The sequence below is a fragment of the Hyla sarda genome, chromosome 1 (assembly GCF_029499605.1).
Source record: "Hyla sarda isolate aHylSar1 chromosome 1, aHylSar1.hap1, whole genome shotgun sequence".
NCBI lineage: Eukaryota > Metazoa > Chordata > Amphibia > Anura > Hylidae > Hyla > Hyla sarda.
Window position 1 is genome coordinate 131,832,562 of NC_079189.1, and position 27,991 is coordinate 131,860,552.

A 27,991-nucleotide genomic window follows, 5' to 3' on the forward strand; every position below is an offset into this window, starting at 1 on the left:
AAAATTCCTTCCCGACTCCAATATGTCAGTCAGAATAAATCCCTGGATCAACGTTCTGTTACTATAAATCTAAAATCCATAACCAGTAATGTTCTTACTCTCCAAAAATGCATCCAGACCCCTTTTGAACTCTTTCACAGAGTTCCCCATGACCACCTCCTCCGGCAGATAATTCCACAATCTCACTGCTCTTAGAGTAAATAACCCCCGTCTTTGCTGGTGTAGAAACCTTCTTTCCTCTAAACGTAGAGGATGCCCCCTTGTTATAGATACAGTCCTGGGTATAAATAGATCATGGGAGAGATCTCTGTACTGTCCCCTGATATATTTATACATAGTTATTAGGTCTCCCCTAAGCCTTCTTTTTTCTAAACTAAATAACCCTAATTCTGATAATCTTTCTGGGTACTGTAGTCCTCCCATTCCCCGTATTACTCTGGTTGCCCGTCTTTGAACCCTCTCCAGCTCCACTATATATTTCTTGTACACTGCTGTCCAGTACTGTACACAGTATTCCATATGTGGTCCAACTAGTGATTTGTACAGCGGTAGAATTAAGACTCCCAAGTCCTTTTCCATGTCAGTTGTCCCAAGCGTTCTCCCATTTAATAAATTATCCCAGCCTGGGTTTTTCCTCCCCATGTGCATAACCTTACATTTATCAGTGTTGATCCTCATCTGCCACTTCCCAGCCCAAACCTCCAACCTATCCAGATCCAATTGTAACAGTGCACTGTCCTCTATAGTGTTTACTGCTTTACAGAGTTTAGTATCATCTGCATAGATTGCTACTTTACTATTCAACCCCTCTACAAGGTCATTAATGAATATATTAAATAGAGCAGGACCCAAGACGGACCCCTGTGGTACCCCACTAGTAACAGTCACCCAATCAGAATAAGTACAATTAATAACCACACTCTGTTTCCTATCACTGAGCCAGTTACTTACCCACTTACACACATTCTCCCCCAGCCCCATCCTTCTCATTTTATGCATCAACCTTTTATGTGGAACTGTATCAAATGCTTTGGAAAAATCCAGATATACGACATCCAGTGATTCACCCTGGTCCAGTCTGGAGCTCACCTACTCATAAAAGCTGATCAGGTTAGTCTGACAGGACCGATCCCTCATAAAGCCATGCTGATATGGGGTCATGCATTTATTTTTATTAAGATACTCCAGAATTGCATCCCTTAGAAAACCCTCAAACAATTTACATACAACGGAGGTCAAACTAACAGGTCTATAATTCCCGGGGTACCACATTTGCCATGTGCCAGTCCTGGGGAACAGTCCCTGTTACTATAGAGTCTCTGAATATTAAAAATAGGGGTCTGTCTATCTATCACATTACTTAATTCCTTTAGAACACGGGGGTGAATGCCGTCTGGACCTGGTGATTTGTCTCTTTTGATTTTTTGTAGGCGGCACTGTACTTCTTCCTGGGTTAGACAGACGATCTGTACTGGGGAGTTTACCTTATCTCGCTGTATTTCATCTGGCATTTCATTTTCCTCGGTGAACACAGTGGCAGTACTTGGTAAGAGAACTATTGTATTCTGTATTAGCATCATGTGTAGTACTGGGCAAGACAACTGTTTTATTCTGTATTGGCATTATGTGTAGTACTGGGTAAGTCAACTGTAGTATTTTGTATTGGAATAATGTGTAGTACTGGGTAAGACAACTGTTGTATTCTGTATTGGCATAATGTGTAGTACTGGTTAAGACAACTGTTGTATTCAGTATTGGCATAATGTGTAGTACTGGGTAAGACAACTGTTGTATTCTGTATTGGCATAATGTGTAGTACTGGGTAAGACAACTGTAGTATTCTGTATTGGCATCACATGTAGTAATGGGTAAGACAACTGTTGTATTCTGTATTGGCCTAATGTGTAGTACTGGGTAAGACAACTGTAGTATTCTGTATTGGCATCACATGTAGAATTGGGTAAGACAACTGTTGTATTCTGTATTGGCATCACGTGTAGTACTGGGTAAGACAACTGTTGTATTCTGTATTGGCATAATGTGTAGTACTGGGTAAGACAACTGTAGTATTCTGTATTGGCATTACATGTAGTATTGGGTAAGACAACTATTGTATTCTGTATTGGCATCATGTGTAGTAATGGGTAAGACAACTGTTGTATTCTGTATTGGCATAATGTGTAGTACTGGGTAAGACACTTGTTGTATTCTGTATTGGCATAATGTGTAGTAATGGGTAAGACAACTGTTGTATTCTGTATTGGCATAATGTGTAGTAATGGGTAAGACAACTGTTGTATTCTGTATTGGCATCATGTGTAGTAATGGGTAAGACAACTGTTGTATTCTGTATTGGCATCATGTGTAGTAATGGGTAAGACAACTGTTGTATTCTGTATTGGCATAATGTGTAGTACTGGGTAAGACAACTGTTGTATTCTGTATTGGCATAATGTGTAGTACTGGGTAAGACAACTGTTGTATTCTGTATTGGCATAATGTGTAGTATTGGGTAAGACACCTGTTGTATTCTGTATTGGCATAATGTGTAGTAATGGGTAAGACAACTGTTGTATTCTGTATTGGCATAATGTGTAGTAATGGGTAAGACAACTGTTGTATTCTGTATTGGCTTCATGTGTAGTAATGGGTAAGACAACTGTTGTATTCTGTATTGGCATAATGTGTAGTAATGGGTACAACAACTGTTGTATTCTGTATTGGCATAATGTGTAGTAATGGGTAAGACAACTGTTGTATTCTGTATTGGCATAATGTGTAGTACTGGGTCAGACAACTGTTGTATTCTGTATTGGCATCACGTGTAGTCATGGGTAAGACAACTGTTGTATTCTGTATTGGCATAATGTGTAGTACTGGGTCAGACAACTATTGTATTCTGTATTGGCATCACGTGTAGTCATGGGTAAGACAACTGTTGTATTCTGTATTGGCATAATGTGCAGCACTGGGTAAGACAACTGTTGTATTCTGTATTGGCATCACGTGTAGTCATGGGTAAGAACATTTTTGTATTCTGTATTGGCATAATGTGTAGTACTGGCTAAGCAACTGTTGTAGTCAGTATTGGCATCTTCTGAGGAGTAGAAATAGGACTGTGTAAGGCAACAGTTGCATTACTGCTTTGAAGGAGAGAACAGGCTTAGAGAGAGTGTGAGAGGAGCTTAGTCACCAAAAGCAGGAGCTGTGACAATCTCCAGCTCCCCCCTCATTTGTCATTGTCGCCCAGTGCTGGGAACTCACACCAGCATGTAGAGGAGTGAAGGGAGCAGATGGACTGACGTGAGCACTGGGGCGGGGAGCAGGCGTGCCGTAGCTTCACTTGTGCTGTGCTGGCTCTGTCCACTTATGTGCTGGTGCTGAACTCTGGCCCCTCGCCTGCTGCATCTCCTGCCCTGTACCCGGCCACTGCTGTCCCTCATCCATCGCCTTCTGACCACTGGGGATCTAACTCTCTCACTGCTCTGGATATCGCTGTTTGCACTTGCTGGAGCTTTCTTCCTGGTACAGAAGTCTTGGGATTTTTTTTTTGTCTCTGTTTGTGGATTAATTGGAATTACTCTGAAGATCCAGGAGAGTCCTCCCAGAGCAGGTAACCTCTCCTGGTCTTGTGTCCCTCCATTACCTGTGCACTGAGCTCTGCTCCCATAGACATCTAGGAATGATTGACATGCTGGGATGGGAGTAGTAGTTCATTGCATGTGGGTTCATTGTGGGCTCTGGGTTCAAGGAGCCTCACACTTCTTCATCCCAGACAGCTCTGTGCTGTTCACCTTCAAACTTTCTAGAAGTGAAAAGTTTCAGCTGAAATAGAACATCTCCTACAGAATGAATATGGTTTAGATGAGTGTTTCCCAACCAGGGTGCCTCCAGCTGTTGCAAAACTACAATTCCCAGCATGCCCGGACAGCCAACGGCTGTCCGAGCATGCTGGGAGTTGTAGTTTTGTAGCAGCTGGAGGCACCCTGGCTGGAAAACCTACAACTCCCAGCATGCCCACACAGCCGTTGGCTGTGTGGGCATGCTGGGAATTGTAGTTTTGCAACAGCTGGAGGCACCCTGGTTGGAAAACACTGGCTTAGAAACAGGAAGCTATGCATGTGAATGAGGCTTTAAAAGAAAACCTTCAGATGCAGCAGAGCTGAGGGATGCTTCTCTTTGGAGTTGCATTTTTCAGCATTTTGATCTAAGTAAAGAAAGGTTGACCTGCGAACCCATGAAAATAAAAGAGAGAGCAGATATTGTTATCACTGCATTGTATGAAAGGAAAAATCCAGATCTGCTACATCTATAATTCCATCTAACTACAATCCGGTTTGCATTAGCAGATAGAAAAGCTGGCTGAATGGAGTAGCAGGGACACATAGAAATGCTTTCTAAGTAACAGAATGGCTAAGAATATCACTTTAATAACTCTTCATACTGTTCCCTTGACCTTTCAAGTTGATGGTAAGGAGCATACAAGTCCATATGCGAAGCACAAATAATGACATATTAATCTTGTTTATACCCTTATGTCATTAGGCAGTGTTTCCCAACCAGGTTGCCTCCAGATGTCGCAAAACTACAACTCTCAGCATGCCCGGACAGCCTTTGGCCTTTGTTACAGTGCATCTTTTTTTTTATTATTATTATTTTTTTTATTTATTTTTTTAGTTCACACTTGTATAAAAACACCAAACAGTGTGCCATCTACTTGCCTGGCAATGAAGGATTATTAACTAAAGAAAAGAGGATCATTTTATTTATCAGAAACAGCGCCACTTTTGTCTGTTAACCCCAAAGGGTAGTGAAGCTTACCTCCATCCAAGTAAACAAGGAAGAACTGCAATACCAATTACAACCCATAGAAAGGAGTGGAGCTGTTTCTAAAAAAAAAATACTCTAATCCTACATAACACCTTTATCAATTAGTAATGCAGCTTGGGTGAAGTTGCTAAAATGAGGCGTTATGACATCATATGTGATTCTATATCTCTACATATGCTCCATCGTGTTCAGTTTGCAGAGCTCCTGTTTATCTACATATATTGGCGTTACAAAGGGATCAGTTCCCAATAGATGGCAGATCAAGGTAGTCACATGTTTAAAAACATAAATGATGGTCTCAGATGTCATGATTCCCAGATGACACTTCTATATGGCAGGAGCCTGGGATGGCTAAAGGGCTGTTCAATGGAATATGTGATAAATCCTACAAGGGAATGGTTGATCGTATGCACTGTACGCTGTCAAATACCAGTTCTATACCGGTGCGATCTGTATCACCCTGATGGAGTGAAGAGTTTGCAAGTAACTGTTGTATAACCGATCTGTAAGCATTCGGCTTGGGTGGAAGGTTGGCACAAATCGCATCGATCTAGCAGAATAGCATGCAACAGACATGACAAACTCATTTGTAAAGTGAATTACCAGTGACTGCTGCCAATGAAAATCTCAGCTCAATTCCTTGCTGTATCGGCTATATTTATATATATATATATATATATATATATATATATATATATATATATATATGTGTAATTATTGTAACAATGGGTATACTACCACACCTACTATTATTCTCAGGTAGACAGAGCACGTTGCAGGTGCTAGTTATAGTGCATTACACACACACACATAAATAAATATATATATATATATATATATATATATATATATGTAAATATATATATGTGTGTGTGTGTGTGTGTGTGTGTGTGTAATTATTGTAACTATAGGTACACCACACCTACTATTATTTTCAGGTAGACAGAGCACGTTGCAGGTGCTAGTTATAGTGCATTACACACACACATACAGCTGTTGTCGTGTTTCCTATATAGTTGCAGTCAATTGCAGTTGACAAAGCGCTTCTACTAATAATGAATGAATAGATTTGCCAGGATTGGCAGGATTATTGTACTGAGCCAAGTGAATGTCACACAGGAATGACAGCTAGTCTGTATTTCCGTGAGAGTTCTCTTTTATTTTACAGCCTCCCCGCGCACAATGCACCTGCCTTCTGTTCTCTATTAAATCACGTTCTATTGTGTTCCATGTTACAAGTCCCTTGTTCAGTCTTGTACCGTTCTTTGCTTTTTCACATACTTAATATGGATGTATGGTAACGGGTGCAAGGTGCTGTTTCTCTAAGGCATAGACCCCGGTCACGTGTCATTATATATTAAACTTAGGCTCTACTTTTTATATGTGCGTCGTCCGGCAGCGTTTTTTCACTGGCACTGTAGAAAAGGCGTCAGGGGGAAACTGATTGTAGAACGGATCCAATTCCTTTAAATAGGACAGTTCACATTCATCTGGTGTCTCAAGTTGAACGCCGGTTAGTGGAACGCGCCGCATTGGCGCCTGATATGCTCAATTAATGAGCGCTGGATCCAAAACAACTGGTGCCAACCGATGGACTTTTAACAGTTGTGGCAAGTTTAAAGGGGTTCTCCGGTGGAAAACCTTTTTTTTTTTTTTTTAAATCAATTGGTGCCCGAAAGTTAAACAGATTTGTAAATTACTTCTATTAAAAAATACTTATCCTTCCAGTACTTTTTAGCAGCTGTATGCTACAAAGGAATTTTTGTGCTTTTTGAATTTCTTTTTCGTCTTGTCCACAGTGCTTTTTGCTGACGTCTGATGCCCGTATCAGGAACTGTCCAGAGCAGGAGAAAATCTTCATAGCAAAACTATGCTACTCTGGACAGTTCCTGACACGGACAGAGGTGACAGCAGAGAGCACTGTGGACAAGACAAAAAAGAAATTCAAAAAGCAAAGAATTTCATCTGTACCATACAGCTGCTAATAAGTACTGGAAGGATAAAGATTTTTTAATAGAAATAATTTACAAATCTTTAGCCACTAGAAAGGGAGAGAGCACACCGTGCAGCTAAACATGCAGATATACGATACCGCTGGTGTATACTGGCAGCCTCCGGACCTGATAAATAACAACGCAGCACCTGTGGGGTGCACACACTAGATAAAGCATCAAACAATACAATTAAAAGAGGTAGCGTGCACTCACCGCGGGTAAGCAGCTGCAGGCCCGAGGTCCGGGATCACCACGACATAGACGGAGACGGTAAGGGGCGCTCAGAGGCTACGCCGGCTGTTTCGGACGTAGGAACGTCCTTCTTCTGGCCTGTCTATGTCGTGGTGATCCCGGACCTCGGGCCTGCAGCTGTTTACCCGCGGTGAGTGCACGCTACCTCTTTTAATTGTATAATTTACAAATCTGTTTAACTTTCTGGCACCAGCTCATTAAAAAAAAAAAAGTTTTCCACCTGAGTACCCCTTTAAACTGGGTTCATTGAGCCGGATGCGGGATATATGTGAACCCAGGTATGGAAGACGTGACACAGTGTCATTGGGTTGGACTTGATAGTTCACAGTTTAAATATATCAGTTCTGAAGTACATAGCGAGAAGAGATCAAGTCTAGGCAAACCTAAATACCAGTGTTTGCCAACCAGTATGCCTCAAGCTGTTGCAAAACTTCAACTCCCAGCATGTCCGGACAGCCCTCGGCTGTCCGGGCATGCTGGGAGTTGTAGTTTTGCAACAGCTGGGGGGCACACTGTCTTGGAAACACTGCCTTATACAGTACAGTATGTGCTGTTCTTCTTCATAGAATTAAGCGGTTAATATCACTGCTAATAGAATTCCCTGTTCGCATGCAAGACAAATAAAAAGGCAGATGGCTAGAAGAAGAGATCAGATGCTAGAATAAATGTGCTGAGAGGAGAGGTCACACCACATGGGGCAAAAGTCAAGGGAAGGAACCATGAAAGATGCATTGAAACCTGTGGATATGAATCCGCTCCTCTACTTCCCTCTCATTCCTACTACAGCTTATTACTTTGGTTGTACTGATAGTACCACAATGGGCACTATTATTGTGATAAAAAGAGAATATATAAAGACAATGTAAGGTGGAACACTCTGCTGTAAGAGATACAGTCATGGCCGTAAATGTTGGCACCCTTGACATTTTTATAGAAAATGAAGTATTTCTCACAGAAAAGGATTACATTAACACATGTTTTGCTATAGACATGTTTATTACCTTTGTGTGTATTGGAACTAAAGCAAAAAGAATGGAGGAAAAAAATCAAAAAGGACATAACGTCACACCAAACTCCAAAAATGGGCTGGACAAAATTATTGGCACCCTTTCAAAATTGTGGAAAAACAAGATTGTTTCAAGCATGTGATGCTCCTTTAAACTCACCTGGGGCAAGTAAAAGTTGTGGGCAATATAAAAATCACACCTGAAAGCAGATAAAAAGGAGAGAAGTGCACTAAGTCTTTGCATTTGCATTGTGTGTGCCACACTAAACATGGACAACAAAAAGATCTGTCTGAGGACTTCAGAACCAAAATTGTGGAAAAATATCAACAATCTAAAGGTTACAAGTCCATCTCCAGAAATCTAGATTTGCCTTTGTCCACAGTGCGCAATATTATCAAGAAGTTTGCAACCCATGGCACTGTAGCTAATCTCATGAAGTGCGAAAAAATAAGGTAACAGTCCTCAAGTGATCTAATGAGAGGGGGGGGAGAGGAGGAGGGAAATAGGGAGAGGAAGAAATCAGATAATAGAGGTGAACAAAAAAGAGAGATTAGACCATAGAGTAAAAAATATATTAATTTAATGAAGAAATTAGATAAATACAAAAATGGTAGATGTGGGCTGGAGGGGGTAACTCAGGGCCCTTGCGATACCCCTCCAAAAATGAAAAATAAAATATAATACATTAATAAATAGAATAAATTCAATATAAATAAAATAAAGAAATAAATTAAATGGGCAAAACATATACAAAAAATAAAACGTCAATTCTGAATCCCAAGATGGTGGATTTTTGTCCACCTCTATTATCTGATTCCTTCCTCTCCCTATTTCCCTTCTCCCCTCCCTCCTCATACCACCTGCCCCCCCCTCACTAGATCACATGAGGACTGTTACCTTATTTTTTCACACTTCATGTTTTTAGCCAAGCACCTTGGGTATTAAGTGCTATACAGTTAAAAGAGTAGTCTAGTGGTGAAAAACCTATCCCCTATCCTGAGGATAGGGGACGAGTTTCAGTTTGCGGGGGGTCTGACCGCTGAGGCCTCCTGCGATCTCCTGTATGGGGCACCAACAGCCCACGGGAAGGGGGCGCATTGACCACCGCACGAAGCTGCGGCTGACACGCCCCCTCAATACAACTCTATGGCAGAGCCGGAGCGCTGCCTTCGGCAATCTCCGACTCTGCCATAGAGTTGTATTGAAGGGGCGTGTCGGCCGCTGCTTCGTGCGGTGGTCAACACGCGCTATCTGGCCAGCGAGCCGGGGCCCCATACAGAGAGATCGTGGGGGACCCCAGTGGTCGGACTCCCCGCAATCTCAAACGTATCCCCTATCCTTAGGATAGGGGATAAGTTTTTTACCACTAGACTACCCCTTTAACCTTGGTAATCTAATTTTCTACTTAGTCGAGCTGCCCAATCCCCCTATAACACTACTGTAGCTAATCCCAGGGCGTGGACGGAAGAGAAAAATTGATGAAAGGTGTCAACACAGGATAGTCCGGATGGTGGATAAGCAGCCCCAAACAAATTCCAAAGATATTCAATGTGTCCTGCAGGCTCAGGGAGCATCAGTGTCAACGCGTACTATCCGTCAACATTTAAATGAAATGAAACGCTATGGCAGGAGACCCAGGAGGACCCCACTACTGACACAGATACAAAAAGAAAAGCAAGACTACATTTTGCCAAAATGAACTTGATTAGCCAAAATCCTTCTGGGAAAACATCTTGTGAACAAATGAGACCAAGATAGAGCTTTTTGGTAAAGCACATCAGTCTACTGTTTAGCGAAAACAGAATGAGGCCTACGAAGAAAAGAACACAGTACCTACAGGGAAATATGGTGGAGGTTCAATGATGATTTGTGGTTGTTTTGCTGCCTCTGGCACTGGGTGCCTTGAATGTGTGCAAGGCATCATGAAATCTGAGGATTACCAATGGATTTTGGGTCACACTGCACAGCCCAGTGTCAGGAAGCTGGGTTTGTGTCTGAGATCTTGAGTCTTCCAGCAGGATAATGACCCCAAACATACATCAAAAAGCACCCAGAAATGGATGGCAACAAAGCGCTGGATAATTCTGAAGTGTCCAGCAATGAGTCCAGATCTAAATCCCATTGAACCCCTGTGGAGAGATCTTAAAATTGCTGTTGGGAAAAGGCGCCCTTCCAATAAGATAAGCCAGGAGCAGTTTGCAAAGGAAGAGTGGTCCAACATTCCGGCTGAGAGGTGTAAGAAGCTTGATGGTTATAGGAAGCAACTGATTTCAGTTATTTTTTTCCAAAGAGTGTGCAACCAAATATTAAGTTAAGGATGCCAAAAATTTTGTCCAGCCCATTTTTGGAGTTTGGTGTGACATTATGTCCAATTTGCTTTTTTTCCTCCCTTTTTTTGTTTAGTTACAATACATACAAAGGGAATAAACATGTGTATAGCAAAACATGTGTTACTGCAATCCTTTTCTGTGAGAAATACTTAATTTTCTAGAAAAATTTCAGGGGTGGCAACATTTATGGCCATGACTCCGGGAGAAAAAAAAAATCAACTAATTTGAGTGCTGTTGCGCTTACTACCAGTTCCTCAGCTTACAACCACTTAGCTTAGAGTCTGGTATAATGCAGTGGCCCCATTTCCTGCACATAGAGCACTGTCTCTAGAAGTTTTTCTTGTACAGGCATCAGGGCTGCAGAAGTTTTTTTTTTTTTTTTTTTTCAAATCTCTTTTATTAGAGTTTTAACAATTAGAATAACAAACATGAGCGCATAGAGTGAATTATACAGTGCAAAACAAGAAAAGCATTAATAGACAAGTTGGGCTAAGCTCCACGCTGGCCACAAATATGTAACAGTCCCTGAGGAGGAATTAGGCATCTATTATAACGCTATAGGAAGGATTGGTGCTTTACACTTACATATGCTGAAAGAATAAAAAGCAGGGGGGAGAGGAGGAGAAAAAAGGTGGGGGGAGGGGAGGGAAAGAAGGGAAGGGGTGGCGGAGTGGAAAGGGTGCAGCAGTGGGGGAGGGGGAGACATAACACTGGGAGGGGCACATCCAAAGTAATGCATGCAGGGCAGATGGACTCCACTATTTACCTACCAGGCATGCAAAACATGCAAAAAAGATCTACATATACGGGGAACAAATGATTGTACTGTGATAATGTGCCCTATATCAGTGGCTACATGTAGTTACTATATGCAATGCCACTTTACTAGTAGAATAAGCCTCAATAATAGACTCCAAAATTGATTATGAAATAAACAAAGAAATGGAGCTACTAAACTTATTGTGAATAATAATGAATCTTTATTAAGCATAAAGTTAAAAATACATGATTAAATCATGAGGAATTCGACACAGACAGGCGGCACACCTGGGACATATATATATATATCAGGGCAAAAATAAAGTGCAGAACATGCTAGCACTGAGAGGGATGGTGTTTGTGACTGCTGGATGAATAGAACTACTACAAGCTCAAGTCTTATCAAAGAGACACAAAGCAGATGTAAAAGTGCAAGTGCAATATAACAGTAAGTTTAAGGTGAAGACTTTACAACAATGAACAATAATCAAGATGGATACATACCACAGTGCAATAGAAGTATTATAGGTCCCAGGATGCCACCACCCCTACACGTGTTTTGGTCTGCTGACCTTCGTCCGGCTCCGTTCCGTTATTTATTTACATACCAGGCAAAAACCATATAGCATGGCAATTCACAGATCAGTGCAGAAACAACATAGCTCCAATACAATGGGCAAGTGCAGGCATAAACGAAAAAATTACGTGGAAGGCCAAGAATCTAACTCAACCATACGGAAGGGGTTTTAGGGTTATACAAATACCATACTTCCATACCTACATTAGGGCGAGGGAAGGGGCAGAGTCAAGAAGGGCCAGAGGAGGGTGTTTGTGGGTTGGCTACAAAATAGGCTGAGCAAAATGTTTTCCAAGGTGCCCAGATTGTTAGGAAAGTGGTCTTATTCCTCAGCTTCCAATTTGCCACTTCCTCCATCCTACATATATGATCTACTTTGGCTACCCACGAAGTGAGCGTTGGCTGGGATTAAAAGCTTGGCCGCTGTCAGAAAAGAAGGTCACCTTTTTTGGGTCAGAAGCAAGGATTTGGTGCCCAGAGCAATATGAGAGGTGCAGAGAGAGGATTTTTTCGACACCTTTAACCTTTTGATTACATAGCCCTATTTTGGCCTTAATGATGTGGCAGTTTTTCAAATTTTTTTACCTCCTCACCTTTTAAAGTTTAGAACTCTTTCCATTTACCATCTACAGGGCATATTGGCCTTGTTTTATCTCAGACCAATTGTATTTTGCAATGGCATCACTCATTGTACCACACAATCTACAGAAAGGCCAAAAAATAATTATATATATACATATACATATATATATATATATATATATATATATATATAGTAAATTTGAGTAGCCGGATTTGCTTTGGACTTGATAAAGGGAGGAATCCCGAAAGCTTGTCTCTACAAAATGCTGTTAGTCCAATAAAAAAGGTATGACAAGATACTGCAACATTTTATGATTTGCATCTATATATATATATTTGTAGGGCGAAATTGAAAAAAAAAAAAAACACTCTACGAATACCCTGCAGTGGTTCCAATCAGGGCAATCTTGACACACCCATAAACAGTCGCCCCCCAAACCCACCGCCACCAACATTTTTGCCCTTTAAATCATGGGATCAACATAAATCATGTGATTAATACCGGGCATCGGCACAATCATCACTGACTAGCTTATAACAGCCATTTCCCACTATCTCTGAAGTGAGTACATCTCCCGCACTATTTCAGCAACTTTTCAACCTGTTGCGCCAAAATGTGCAACTTGTTTTTTATAATTTTGATGACCACAGCTTTTGTAAAAGGGCTTTGTGACAAATCGCACATGATAAATTCATGACCACTGTAAATGGTTAACCAGACTATGGCGTAGCTACACAATTTAAAAAAAAAGCTGCTAAAGCAAAAGTCGCAATAAAAAGGTCCCTAGGACAAATCGTGTGACAAATCAACACCACAAAAACAGGATGAACCCAATGAAAAATTCTACATATTTCTCTTTTTTTTTTAGAGCCATTTTACCATTTTAGAGCCAGGGGTCCCAGTACAAGTAATGGTAAGGAGGTGTCCAGGGGTCAAGTCCTGGGGGAAAAAAAGTGTGGGAACTCACCCAAGATTTCAACTCAAGGGCTGGTCCTGCTAATGGGAATGGTATTCCTGCTCTGGAAAAAGTGCTGGAACTCAGTTCCCATGTATTCCTGCAGGATTTGAGCCCTGGTGGTGTCCCATTTTTTTTCAACTAGTAGAAAGTTAGTTTTGTAGCTCTGACACATGGTTCCATAGTTTTTCCATTGTTATGTTTCTGGTTACACACCAAGTTCTAACTGATGGAAATAAACAGAATTAATATGTTCACTTCACGAGTCAATATAAATTAACTACATGAACATTTAAAATAGGTCAGATAGAAAACATTGAGGTACAGCAGAATTTCTTTATGTGCATCATAGTTGAGTAACTCGGCATTCCCCTAGGTGCCATTTGCCATTTCTCTGTACACTAATGGCAGGAAACATTATGAATTGGCTTCTGTTAGAACATTGACCCGTTGCAGCCAAGGGCAAAAACAAATAATTTTTTCAATAAATAACAAAGCCATGAGATGAAACAAGCAACATTAAAAGCAGAGCAGATAATTTTTATTGTCGCAAAGTGTGGACAAAAATGTGCACTCAACACTTTAAAGGGGTATTCCAATGTCTGGTAAAAAAAAAAAAAAAAAATGCTGTAGAATCTGTCTGCCCCAGTTTTGAATCCACCGAACATTCATGTTTTGTGCATCTGAAATCCACTTTCCTCCCATGTCAGAAACACTTATTCCTGATTGAGCAGTTGATCAGTACTACAATTCCCAGAATGTATTGCTTTCCCTCCCAAAGCAATGCTGCCAGTTCCAACGCTAACTGCTCCCCTCCCAAAGCAATGCTGCCAGTTTCCTGCCCAGAGCAGCTACTGAACATTGCTGTATAGAGCAGAACAATCTGTAGCATGTGCTGTATTTATTTGCTGTCTGCTCCTCTGCCTTTGGCAATGTTTAACACAGACAGCATGCTGCAGACAATTCTCATTCTTTCCTAAATACCCCAATAAAGATATATACAGACGATGGGGATGTGGGCTCAAGGAACTGGTCAGAGGTGATGACATCACAGGGGACTAGAGACAAGATCCAGCCAAAACTCTTTAGATAGCAAAGCATGATACATTGTCTCGGGAGAAAGTGAGAAGCCAAGAATATGCTGGGACAATACACTAAAAATAAAAAGGCTGCTGTACAGATGGTCCCCGGTGACTGCTGTTAAGCACCTCTTGTTTTCTTTCCCATCACAAAGGAAAAGACACTTAGCCAGTCACCGGCCGTAGCAGTAATACACCACAATCAGACATTGGCTGAACAGCAATTTCCTGCATGTTGAAGTAGAAAGCAGGAAAGAATCCAAGAACTTGAACTTGTCCAAGAACTGGGACATACACCTGTCAGACATTTATTACATATTCTGTGGATATACCAAAAATGTCTGAGATGGGAATACCCCATAAATTTCACAAGTTGCTGTTATCTTCAGGTGAGAAATTACTATACCAAAACATCAAAAAAACAAAAACAAAAAAAACACTAGCATAAAATCTTGTGCTCAACCTCCATTTATAGTGGTCCCTCAACATACGATGGTAATCCGTTCCAAATAGACCATCGTTTGTTGAAACCGTCGTATGTTGAGGGATCCGTGCAATGTAAAGTATAGGACAGTGGTCTACAACCTGCGGACCTCCAGATGTTGCAAAACTACAACACCCAGCATGCCAACGGCTGTCCGGGCATGCTGGGAGTTGTAGTTTTGCAACATCTGGAGGTCCGCAGGTTGAAGACCACTGGTATTGGAGGTTATACTCACGTGTCCCCGCTGCTACGGACCATCATCGTTCGTCACCACTGCCCTGGATGTCGCCGTCCATCGCTGTTGCCGCGTCCCTGGAGTGTCCCCGACACTCCGGCAAGGCTTCTGCTTCCCCGGCATCCTCGCTCTCCATCGCCGCCATCACGTCGCTACGCACGCTGCTTCTATTGGATGACTGGACGGCGTGTGCAGCGGCGTGATGACAACGATGAAGAGCGCCGACGATGCAGGAATCCCGAGGAGGACACACCGGAGCCCTGAGGACTGGTAAGTGATCGTCAGCGGATCAAACAGGTCACCGTAAACGGCTATCCGGTGGCAGCTGAAGCAGGCTGTGCTGCCGGATAGCCGTTTACGTGATGGCCCCGACATACAAAAGCATCGTATGTTGATGCTGCCTTCAACATGCGATGGCCTCTGAGAGGCCATCGTATGTTGAAATGATTGTATGTCAGGGCCATCGTAGGTCGGGGGGGTCACTGTACTTGAAAAGTAGAAGCTTTCCAGGGTTGGGACTCCTGTGATCTTGAAAACTAAAGTAACATCAGGCAAGGCAAAAATCTCTATAAAACCATATGCATTTACTTTATAAAATAATATTAACTGTGATATGTGAAACAAGCTTGCTTCTATCTATATATATATTGTTGGACTTTAGCCAAAGGCAATGACGTTTGGCTTCAGGCATCAGCAGTGGACTGAATGACACTGAGTGGGGAACGGTTACTCTATTATTAGCTGTAGTTTAGTGACACTACTTAAATCAATTTCAATTGCCTCTTTTATTCCTCATAGGTGCTTCTATGACCCCTTTCTTTGTGGTGCAAAAGATAGAAAGGATCAACTTTGTATGATGGACAGTGTCTGTTCCATGATGGGAGCAGTAGTAGGAGAGATCGCTCCTGCCGGGGAAGCTGGCGGCATTGCGCCGCAATCCCTGGCCGGCTCTATGTAAAATCCTGAGCATCACAGTATAATTTTAAAAACCTTGCCAAGAGCCGTGAATGGGGACTCGGTACCGGCCATTCTGTGCTTTTTGAATGTGTAGTGCAGAGTATCATATATACATCGCTACGGAACAGTGCAGCGCGGCATGCCGCCCGCTTCCCTGGTTAATAATTTATGATCACAAGCGAGTCTCAGAATTGAGACCCGATGCAATTAAGTCCTCAGCCCCTGTACTTCCACCCCCAACATGGAACACACTCTGTTCCATGATGGGAGTAGTAGTACAAGCAGTAATGTAGTCTTCCCAGCTGCCCGCAGACATCTGGAGCAGTGGAAACTACTACTCCTACTTCCATGAAGGGAGTAGTAGTAGACCAGCAGCACTGCAGGAGTCCCAGGTGGCTGCCGAGTAAAGTGTAAAAAAAAAAAGTACAGAACCGTTCACAGAACTGTGGTAGACTACAGTTTTGTACACGTATAAAAACTTACCCAACCAGATACCCATCTGGTTGTATAAGTTTTTGTAAGGTAGGTTAATGCATACGTTTTTCTATATGATTGCATGCGGTTTTCAAACTAAAAACGTATACTGCAACTGTATAGCAAAATTGAGGTGTGAATGCACCCTAAATAGGGAATCACTGTAATTGCATTGACCAGCAGAATAATGTTAACATGTAAGTTTTACCAATTCTATCCCACGTGTGTTTTTTACATATTACATTTTATGACATTACACAGCACAACTCATATTGCAAAACAAAAAAGCCCTGACATTTCTCTGCCGATGAAAAAATGGAAAAAGGAAAAAAAAAATTGGTTGTGTTAAGGGGTTAGTCATCTCACGTCCCTTTGTCTTTGCATTATTTTTATTTAGGAGTAAGTAATTGCAAACTAACTTTGTAAGTCTTATTTTACTGTGCTTTGCACTTTCGTGACTTTGCTGAAAATGTCAATGTCAAAGACTTCTTTAAAACCAAAGAGAAAAAAAAAATTGAATGTAAAAAATTAGGCATTGTTTTCCTTTAATATTTGTAGTGGAACACAATATTTTTTTATTTGTCAGTGTGTGTTATGTATTAGACAATAGCTCTTGTTCGGCTTCTGAATGTATTTCCTCTAGGCCATTATTGTAACACTAATATCTTGTGAAAGATATGCTTTGTTTTCTTACTTTCATATTTTGTGCTGAAATATTTTTATGACAACAAAAATAATTATTAGAATGTATCTTTAGATTTATTTTATGTATTTGAGTTATTGGGAGTTATTGCATTATTTATTCTTGTAACATTTCTAAAGGCATCAACCTTTGTTTTATTTTTTTATTTTTTTTGTAGAAAGTAAGCCTGCCTTGATACTGTGTCACCACTGACAGACTTATAGGGCTATTTCACACTGTTGGTATAAGTTATGCTGGATAAAATGAAATGAACATCTGATAAATGTTTTCAATCTCCAAAAAAGCAACAAAAAATGAAAAATGGATGCTAGCTTGATGTTACAACAGTCTGGAGGAATGAGCTGAGCCAATGTTCATGCGATTTCCATGAACTTAAAGGGGTACTCCGGTGAAAAACGTAATCCTTCCAGTATTTATCAGCTGCTCTATACTACAGAGGTAAGTCTTTTCTTTTTGGATTTCGTTTCTGTCTGACCACAGTGATCTCTGCTGACGCCTCTGTCCATGTCAGGAACTGTCCAGAGCAGGATAGGTTTGCTATGGGGATTTGCTCCTACTCTGGACACTTCCTGACATGGATAGAGGTGTCAACAGAGAGCACTCTGGTCAGACTGGAAAGAAATTCAAAAATAAAAGAACTTCCTCTGTAGTATACAGCAGCTGATGAATACTGGAAGGATTAAGATTTTTAAATAGAAGTAAGTTATAAATCTGTTTAATTTTCTGGCACCAGTTGATAGGATTTTCTTTTTCCCACCAGAGTACCCCTTTAACATGAGTTGCAGGATCATTTATGATGTTGTTGCAAAACTATACTGTGCATTGCTTAGGGGTGTATGCAATCCGATTGTTGGATATAAAAATAGTGATGTAAACCCAGCCTTACAGTTATGCATCCGATGTTGTCAAAAAGGAAATCGGATGCATAACCACAGAGAAATATTTAAGGGCCGCTTCCATTGGTGCCCATAGATGGTTATGTATTCTGCTCTGTATTTTGTTCAAGAAATTTTAGTGACAGAAGCTCCATTGCTGATTCTCCATAGTGTAATCTGTGCAGCAGAACCCCATTGACAGCAACGGGACTTTACTCCATCAGAATAGAAACAAATTTTTGAGAAAACAAACATGTTTCAGCATCTGGTTCTAATCAGTAAAAACACATTGGAGTTTATTTATCAATAATGGTCTTGGCTAGTAGATTTTTGTGGTTTGTCTAGTAGTGTTTTTTTTTTTTTGGCGGTGCTGCTCCAGATTTATCATATTGTCACAGTGACCATGATACATTTCGCGCAGATCTGCACCTAGATCATTTTATACCGCCGCTTTCAGATCACGTCTATCCTGTTTCTAAAGCTAGGATTCCATTTGTTGTTTTTTTTCCTGTGGCAGAAAAAACGCCAGTGCAATTTTTCATTTGAGTGGAAAATGCATTTTTGTCCCCGGGTGTTTTTTTTTAAATGTGTTGGGTACCAAGAAAAAAAAAAAAAGATGAAGTAGGGATGATAATTTTTTTTTTTTTAAACAAAATGTAAAATTTTAAAGTGTGTGTGTGTTTTACTTTTTTTCTCAATTTTTTTTTTAAAACTTTTTTAGGTAGTACTACTACTCCCAGCATGGAACAGACTGTTCCATGATGGGAGTAGTAGTACCTGTACTAATAGACATATCGCCCAGGGTGTCAAGAGTGCGATTGTCCTATTTATTGCAGAGATACAGAGCGGCTATATACAGCGCTCGCATCTCTGCTCTCTACTCTGGCCAGTGATGTGCATAGAACATCACTCATTCATATTTTCTGCCCAGAGTGGGGATTGGCTGGATGGTTGCAGCCAATCACCGCTCTCAGAGGGAAATATGAATGAGTGATGTTCTATTCATATCACTGGCCAGAGTATAGTGCAGAGATGCGGAGCGCAGGAGAAAGCCGCTCTGCATCTCTGCAATAGATAGGACTATCGCATCGGGTGTCAGGAGTGACACCCGCTGTGATCTGTCCTTAACTGCAGGTACTACTGCTTCCAACATGGAGCACACTCTGCTCCATGCTGGGAGCTGTAGTACCTGTATTAATAGACAGATTTCAGCGAGTAACTTCTGACACCTGTTGCAGTCTGTCCATTAATGCAGGTACTACAGCTCCCAGCATTGAGCAGAGTGTGCTCCATGTTGAAAGCAGTAGTACCTGCAATTAAGGAAAGATCACAGCGGATGTCACTCCTGACACCCGCTGTGATCCTACTGTATAATGTATAGATGCGGCCGGCTGCTCTTCTATGGTCCCCTGAACTGACGTATATATTTACACCTATTCATATTTCCTGCAGAGAGTTATGATTGGCTGGAACCATCTGGCCAATCACAGCTCTCTGTGGGAAATATGAATAGATGTATATATACGGCAGTGCAGGGGACCATAGGAGATCGGCCGGCCGCCTCTATAAATTACACAGAAGGATCGCAACGGACCCGTGGAGATCTGTCAATTAGTACAGGTACTACTACTCCTATCATGGAACAGTGAGTTCCATGATGGGAGTAGTAGTACTACCTAAAGAATGTAAAAAATAAATGTGAAAAACATACACACTACATCTTTATTATTGTCGACTACATTTCTAGTGCCCTGCCCGCACACAAAAATTGATCCCTGTTTAAAAATGTATACACATTTCATTATAAAAAAGATACATTTGTTAAATACAATTTTTTCCATCACTACTGTATCTTTTTTATAATTTTTTAATGGTACCCTACAAAATTTTATTAAAAAGGTATCTCCATCACCTCTTTGGATCGCTAAAGTCCACAAAAGAATAAAAACTGCCTGCAAAAATGCCAAAGTTAAAACCCACATGGCGGTTTTCCCCCCAAAAAACAAGTGGAATACTTGACTTACCATTCCTTTTTTGTACCTTAAAAAATATATCTGATTATATTTATACTATATTTACCCAACTGCTTTACTTATCCTTTGCACTTTTTTTTATTCTTAAACTTTTTATTTACTTAAACATTCTTATTATCTACCTTTCTCTCTCTCTCTCTCTCTCTCTCTCTCTCTCTCTCTCTCTCTCTCTCTCTCTCTCTCTCTCTCTCTTTTTCTCTTCCTCTCTTTCACTTTGGCTGATTTTCTTTATTCTTGGCAAACAGACAGGAGTGGTAATTTTTTTTTAGACCTGGTCGGGAGGTGGTCTAGAATTGATGAATTTTTGCGCCACTTTTGGAAACATTTCCGCATAAATTTGTGACCACTGCATCCGCCATTTTAAAAAATGATCTAGCAACACCAAAAGGTCAAAATCACAGATTTTAAAAATTGTAAAAATAAACGCAAAAATAACCCGCAATTTGCGCAAAATTTGCAAAAGTACTCCAAAAAAAGCAATAGAACACAATGATAGTGGAGCACAGTTTAGGTTTCATGAGTTGGGAGCTTTTTCTAGTCATCTGACTGGAGAGGAGGAGCAGGAGCAGCCAGACGAGCTAGAGGGTTATGAGGAAGGCGAGACAGAGGACCCAGACACACCGTGGCAATATTCAGTGCAGATGGAGGCAGGGAGTCCCTCCTAGTCACTTGCACAAATGGCATGATGCATGCTCACTTGCTTGCGTAGTGACCGCTGAATTGTCACCATTCGGCAGCGCGATGTCTTCTGGCTCTCTACCTTATTGGAACCTTGCTATCGGCACAAAATGGGGGCCTTTTTTTACACCCACTGAGAGGGAGGACAAACCGACCTACTGCAGAGACATCCTATGTAGTCAGTTGGCCGATGCCTATCTGCACCATATTCCATCCTCTCGCAGGTCTGACTCGGGGGGCCCTCTACACTCATCTTCCACTGCCATCGCTGCTGGGGAGGGGTGGGGTGGCAGGAGCAGTACCAGCTCCATCGGCAGCAGCTTGAGTCTACAGTCGCTGATGAGTAGCTTTCTTCACCTGCATAGTGAAGCAACTCATCAGCAGCAGGTAGACATGGAGTAGGACCTGAACCAGCAGGTGGTGGCATAACTTGACATGACCTTGCCAACACACCTTGAAGATCAGCTGGACTTCTGGGCAGCCAAACTTGATTTGTGGCCGCAACTAGCAGAGTTTTCCCTGGAAATGCTGTCCTACCCGGCCAGTAGTGTGCCATCAGAGTGGGTGTTTAGTGCATCGGGGGCCATAGTAACCCAAAGGAGAAATTGTCTGTCCACAAAAAATGTGGAGAGACTGACCTTTGTGAAGATGAATCAGGCATAGATCAGCCAGGATTTCCACCCACCAATGCTTGATGCATCAGAGTAGATGGACCATTGTGCCACACCAACACTTCACAAATATGGATAGTGCAAAACATATTTAAGGTGCTGCTCCCCAGTTACAGATATTCTTCCGCATCAGACCACAAGTAAGTATTGAGGATATGTATTAGCTAAAACTTAACATTTCTTAGGATAAAATATATGGACACCAACATTTTTTTTAAATCAAACAAAAGGAAAGGTGTGCAAAAAACACCATGTGCCACCTACAAGGTGGAAGGGAACAACATATGGTCCATTGTAACCCACAGGGTAAACACTTCCCCTGTAAGGCCCTACTCTCACATTATTAATTCCCTTCTTGGCAAGTGTTACTTGCCCTGAAAAGGGCGGCCCCACACAGGAACCTCTCCCTATTTGCACCTACAAACACTGTCATTACCTAGGAATATTTGGGTTTATTGAGGTCCGACTCTAAATATGGCACCTTGTTTCGGGAACCCCCTCTCTTTGTTCATACTAAGGGGAAGATGATTGGTGATAGACTGGTCAGAGGAGACATAGCTGTCAAAAAGAAGAATGAACAGAGGTTCTTGGCTAGTGTCAAAAAAAGAACATTTGCATGCCTTTCATGCATGCAATACAACGGGATAATAAAAGAGGAAAATATCCATCACCCCAATTATGGTCACAAATTTCCAGTGAAAGGCTATTTTAGGTGCACTAGTAAAAATGTCATATACCTACTGAACTTCCCCTGCAGGATGGTGTACATAGGGCAGACAAGCATAATGGTGACAATTAGAATTTCAGAACATAAAAGTGCCATACGCACAAAGTGCCAAAGCCCTAGATACAAAATTCTGTCCAGTGCAAGAAAACAAGTTTGGGTAAACTTCTGTAGCTAGGCTAGCTAAAATGGCAGGTGATTGAATAAGTAATGCAAGGTGGGAACAGGGAGTGTAATAAGAAGCTGTTCCTACAAAGGGAGGTATTCTGGAGTACTGAATTTGAGACATTTCAACCGTCAGGATTAAATGAATTGTGTAGTTTTAGAGCATTTTTGTTATACAAGTGAAATTTGTGAATATTTATGTGGCTTTAAAATCTGAAAACTTGTATTTGGAATGTGTCTAATTTAGTTATTCAATGAAGGTGTGTCAAGACATACAAAGGAAGATCGGTGTGAGGGATCTAGTACACATGAGTAAGGGGGTGGAACCCGAAACATCGCTCGTCAGATCCTGACTCTTTCTGATGCTTAAGGTGCTTCGCCTCTGTGAAAAATGTTTTAAGTCGTTTGTATCCTGCGCATTTTTTTTTTTAAATCTTCAACAAAAATAAAGAAGACCAGATGCTGTGAACTTCAGAGAAATGGGAGTTCCATTCTTACGTGTTTGCCAAACTTACCCCTGCTATGGCAGAATTGTTATGTGCCCTAGGATTGTGCATTGTTTGCTTGAAGATTACGGGTTTCTCCCTTTGTAGGGAAAGTTCAACCATGTAGTTTTTAATGGTAGTGCCGCAGTTTGTAACTGTTTTGCAATATTTATTAAAACTGTTTGGGTTGCTTCCATTGTAAAGGTAGTTCTGCCACAATTAATTATGGTATAGCACTTGTCTTGAAACATCCAGTTCTCCATTTGGTCAAAAAAAAAATCTACATGTCCACTTAGACCGATTAAAACTCCTCCAGCCATACAAGATTTTCTTGCTGCAACTCCATCCTGATGCTTGCCCTGTTTCAAGTTGTATATTTCACTTTAAAATGCAGCTAGACTTATTGCATATAACAAGCATGGGTCCAAAAGACAAAGTCCAGTATCAATCTCTTTAATAAAATGTCCCTGCATGTAGCTCCACAGGATTGTTGCTCCCCTTATAACCTCCAGAGCTAGCCATAGCACTTGTCATGCTGCCATAACCTCATATTCCCCTCACAGAAATAGGAGCAGGGTCTCCAACAACTTAATCCCCATTTGTCACAGCTCAGCAGACCTAACTCCCCCCTCTTCAGCAATGTGTTCTACGGGAAGCACAGCCAACTCTGCCCTCGCACCGATCCAGCTGGCTGCCTTGCACTATGTGGATGCCTCTGCTATTCCCTGATGACATGTGGGCTTCTTGTAGCGTGGCAGGCAATAACCTTCCACGTTCAGTGCAATACAGTGTAGTTCCAGCCTTTACTGCTGCGGCCGGAACCACTCCTGAGCGGAGGGGGGAGACGGAGTGGGCAGCCAGGCCCCAGTGGCACAGGGGGCAATGAGCACCTCCAGACATCTTATGCACCTGGCCCCCAACACCCCCTGGGTTCCATCCAGGCATCACACTGATCCTATCTCCACTCGGCTGCCTACATCAACCATCGAGGGCATGCCTCCCAGCAAGCATGGTGGTTGGGACCAGGGGACGGACCCTTCAGAAGCCGAGCCGGAGGTGCAGAAGCAAGAGGTACGGGAGGGGAGTCGGAGGACGGCACAGGGCGTGGCTCCCTGATGTGCGGCTACTTCAAACCGCACCGGCGTCCCGGTCCGTTATTCGCACCATTTAGCTTTTGTATTTATTTATTAAAGCCTCTCATTTAGAACATATAATGGATTAGTTTTGTAAAGAATATTAGTTGCTAAATTTTTCTGTGTTTTTAAGCTTTACTTTTTAATTTTCCTCCTTCTGTGGTCTATTTAAATACAATACTGGGCTCAATGGAGGAATTCAACATACCATCTGAACCCACTCTTTATATTATTATCCATAATATTAACTATTAGGTAACACATATTTATAAATCCGCAAAAACTCAAGACATAACCACATTATTTTTGACAAAACATTTTCAGTGTTGAATTTAAAATAGTACATGTCAGAGTAATCTTTGATCTAAAGAAGAAAGGTTAGTGCAGTCATTGATCTAATGTCAAGTAATACAATACACATTTTCTGGCAGGTGCAGACATCTGCTCTATGTAAATTGATAGCCCATAATAAATTGGAATTTCAGAACAGAGTACATTGTATAAGGATAATCTGCATCAGCTCAGTATGTTAAGAACCTTTAGCAGTGGGGATCACCAGACTCTCTATAAAGTGAATGAGCCTCTTCTTCCAGGACACTATAAAAGTGATTAATCTCCTGTTAATTACATTGATGGGACAAAATCCTAATAAAAACATAATCCTGGTGCGAGTAGCTGAAGATATATGCAAAGAGGTAACCAGTAAACACAGGCTGAGCCGATCAATGCTGCATAGTATAGTTAAAATGCTGGAGTGTTGAACAACAGTACAAGTTATTGCAAGTTATATATGTTATTAAAATAAACTAAGAAATATATATATATAGGAATTAATTTTAAAACAAACTCTGATAAAATATAATAATCAAGTGATGTGAGGTGTTAGATAAATACCACCAATTGGAATAACAGTGTGGGGTGCACAGAGCCAAGGGATCCTCAGATTAGAAGAACAGTGTGTGGTGATCTGTTTTGTACTCCAAGTGAATTTGGATGCCACATACCAAGCCCATGGCATTGAGTGTTTACTAAAACCATCAGAAGGCATTCAGGTGACATTGGGATATGAGCCACATGTTCATCTACAGGTTTTCCATTGATCTCATATGTCTTTCACAGTGCAGAGCAAAACATCAGTCCCAGATTTGTCTCAGACTCAATGAAAGGAGACCATGGGGGCAATACAATGAGAATGCCTCCATAAAGGAACATCATACTACCCCCTACACCTAGGATTATGGTGTGTGAGTGTGTTTGTGGTGGTATGGGTGGGGGGAGTGGGGGGGGGGGATAATGTATGGTAGCCGAACCTCTCTAGTCTTCATTCCAGGAACACTGACAGCTTGTGTTACATTTATTTGGTTGTGAAACTAGTGGTACTACAATTTCTCCAAAGTGTCACAGGAGGCGTTTTTGACAACATCAGACTGCATGTGGTTCGTGCTACTGTGAGCAGGCTTTGTGGCCCAAATGTTCTACCATGGCCTATAGTGTCTCCTGCAGAATTGTCTCCCATCGAACACATCTTGGATGTCATTGGTTGGCAATTGATTTTCATGCCAAAGTGCATTTATTATAGCAGATCATTCCACAGACAGCCATTAATAACCTCCGTGATAGTGTGCAAGGCATGTAAGTGCATGTACAGTATTTCTGCATGTGGCTTTCATACATGATGCAGACTAAATCGAGATGTTAAGATTACCTTATTTTTTTCTGTTTTTTTCTTTTCTTTTTTTGTTCATCATTAACATTTTGTTAATCATTTTTGTTCATCACTAAAATGTCTATTAATGCTGTAATTTCCATAATAGCAGAACTTTTTCTTCTTGGTACTGCAATTATAATGTTGATAAGTAGTAACTTTGGGTGTCATTTGTTGCTTGTGTCCTCCTAGGAAACTGTTTTTATTTTCAAGGGCCTGTTTTGAAGGCTCTGTCTGCACATGTGGCCCATCCCCAAACTGGAGATGTAGATTGTGTAATTTTGGAAAGAGCAATGTCTGCTTTATGTATGCAGTGGGTATTGCTCCCTTTGTGAGTTAGAACATTTCACTGATGGAGCTGGAAAGACAAGAGAAAAATCAGTTCCCTGCATATTTACTGCAGACAGCAAATAGTTTTAAGCAGCTTTATAACAGCTTTTGCTTTCTATTTTATAGCTAGATTATAGCTGGCTGTTACATGCATCCAAGGCATTACACTTCATTTTTTAGGCATGTTGGATGTATACATTTGGAGAACACTGCAATGCATTCTCTGTAGGTCCACATGCACCCTACACATGCCAAAAGATTATCCTTTTGACAAATGCTGAACTGTTATACAATGGCATACCTTCTTTGGAAAAGTCTGATCTGCCAGAGTGCACAGAAAAAAAATGTACACAGCAAAGTATGTTTCCAACAATGAGTGTCAATGACTGGTATACAGAGCCATATGTTAGATACATATGTTGAAGCATATATCATAGGAATACTCCCGCCATTTACCTGCAATGTGGGTGAAACATGAAGTGTGAACTGAGCCTTCACCCTTGTATACTTTATTTAATTTAGTTTGATACATTAACAAGATACATCCGTTTAGATATGTATACCACATAGTATGTTTTTTTTTCACAATGGGTGACAATGGCTGGAATACAGAGCCGAGCCATATACAGAACCATGTATACTTTATTGTATACTTATATTAAACTGTATTGGATACTATATTTATTTAATTTTGTTTGAAAAAAATAACTATTAGTTTAGATATGTATACCACATAGAATGTTTTTTCACAGTGGGTGTCAATGGATGGTATACAGAGCCATATACAGAACCATGTATACTTTATTGTTTACTTATATTAAACTGTATTGGATACTATATTTATTTAATTTTGTTTGAAAAAAATAACTATTAGTTTAGATATGTATACCACATAGTATGTTTTTTCACAGTGGGTGTCAATGGATGGTATACAGAGCCATATACAGAACCATGTATACTTTATTGTATGATAATGTGTATACTTTATTGTATACTGTATTTTATACTTTATTTCATTTTGTTTGATAAATTAACTGTTTTTTTTAGATATCATTTAAAATGTGAATGCCGTGCTTTCACCGCAGTAAGGGCATTTACAGGTAGAGCTTAATAAGAGAGATGGAATATTTACACAGGCCTCTTTTTTTTTTTTTTTTTTTTACTGAACCTAGTCTATAATATGGCCTACAGGTCTTTAGTTCCTTACAGCCCCCTCTTTCCTCTTAAAGGTGTCATCCAGGAGTATTAAAAAAAGACTGCTTTCTTATAAATACAATAGCACACCTGTCCTCAGATTGTGAGCGATATAACAACCTTGTACTAATCTGTATATATATATATATATATATATATATATATATATATATATATATAAACTCAACGTGTGTGTGTGTATGTATGCATGTATGTATGTTCCAGCATCATGTCCAAACGGCTAAAGATCTTAACGTGAAACTTGCCCCACATGTCACTAATATGTCAACAACAAACATAGGATAGGTAATTTGACCCTTACTCACCCCCATTTGCCAGGGTCAGGGTTTTTGTTTAAAGTCCCATACAACCCTATGGGAAATATATGTTACTGCATAACTTCCAAACAGCTGGAGATATTTCGATAATACTTGGTCACATGTTACTTATATGTCCACTTAAAATATAGGATAGTTAATTTAACCCATAACTACCCCCATTTGGGAGGGTCAGGGTTTTTGTTTAAAGTCCCATGCAAATCAATTGGAAATGTATGTTCCCACATAACTTCCATACGGCTGGAGATATTTCAATAATACACTTGTACACATATTACTTATATGTCAAATTAATTATTTAAATTAACCCCTATCTACCCCCTTACATAAAAGATGTTTTTTTTTCAAGTCCCATGCAAGTATATGGGACTTCCAGTACCTTACTCCACAAGCTCTGCTCTGCATCTCCTGGTGAATGTGTCAATCCGACTTGCAAACCAC

At 40.8% G+C, this 27,991-nt stretch overlaps 1 protein-coding gene across 1 annotated transcript in view; it reads left to right on the plus strand.

Annotated features, from left to right (window-relative positions):
- The first annotated feature begins 3,188 nt into the window (after window positions 1-3,188).
- Window positions 3,189-27,991, plus strand: part of FSTL5 (follistatin like 5) — an 872,209-nt gene continuing 847,406 nt past the window's right edge. The window contains exon 1 of the mRNA XM_056561517.1: window positions 3,189-3,613. The gene's annotated coding sequence lies outside the window, so the exon portion shown is untranslated. The remainder of the gene's footprint in view (window positions 3,614-27,991) is intronic.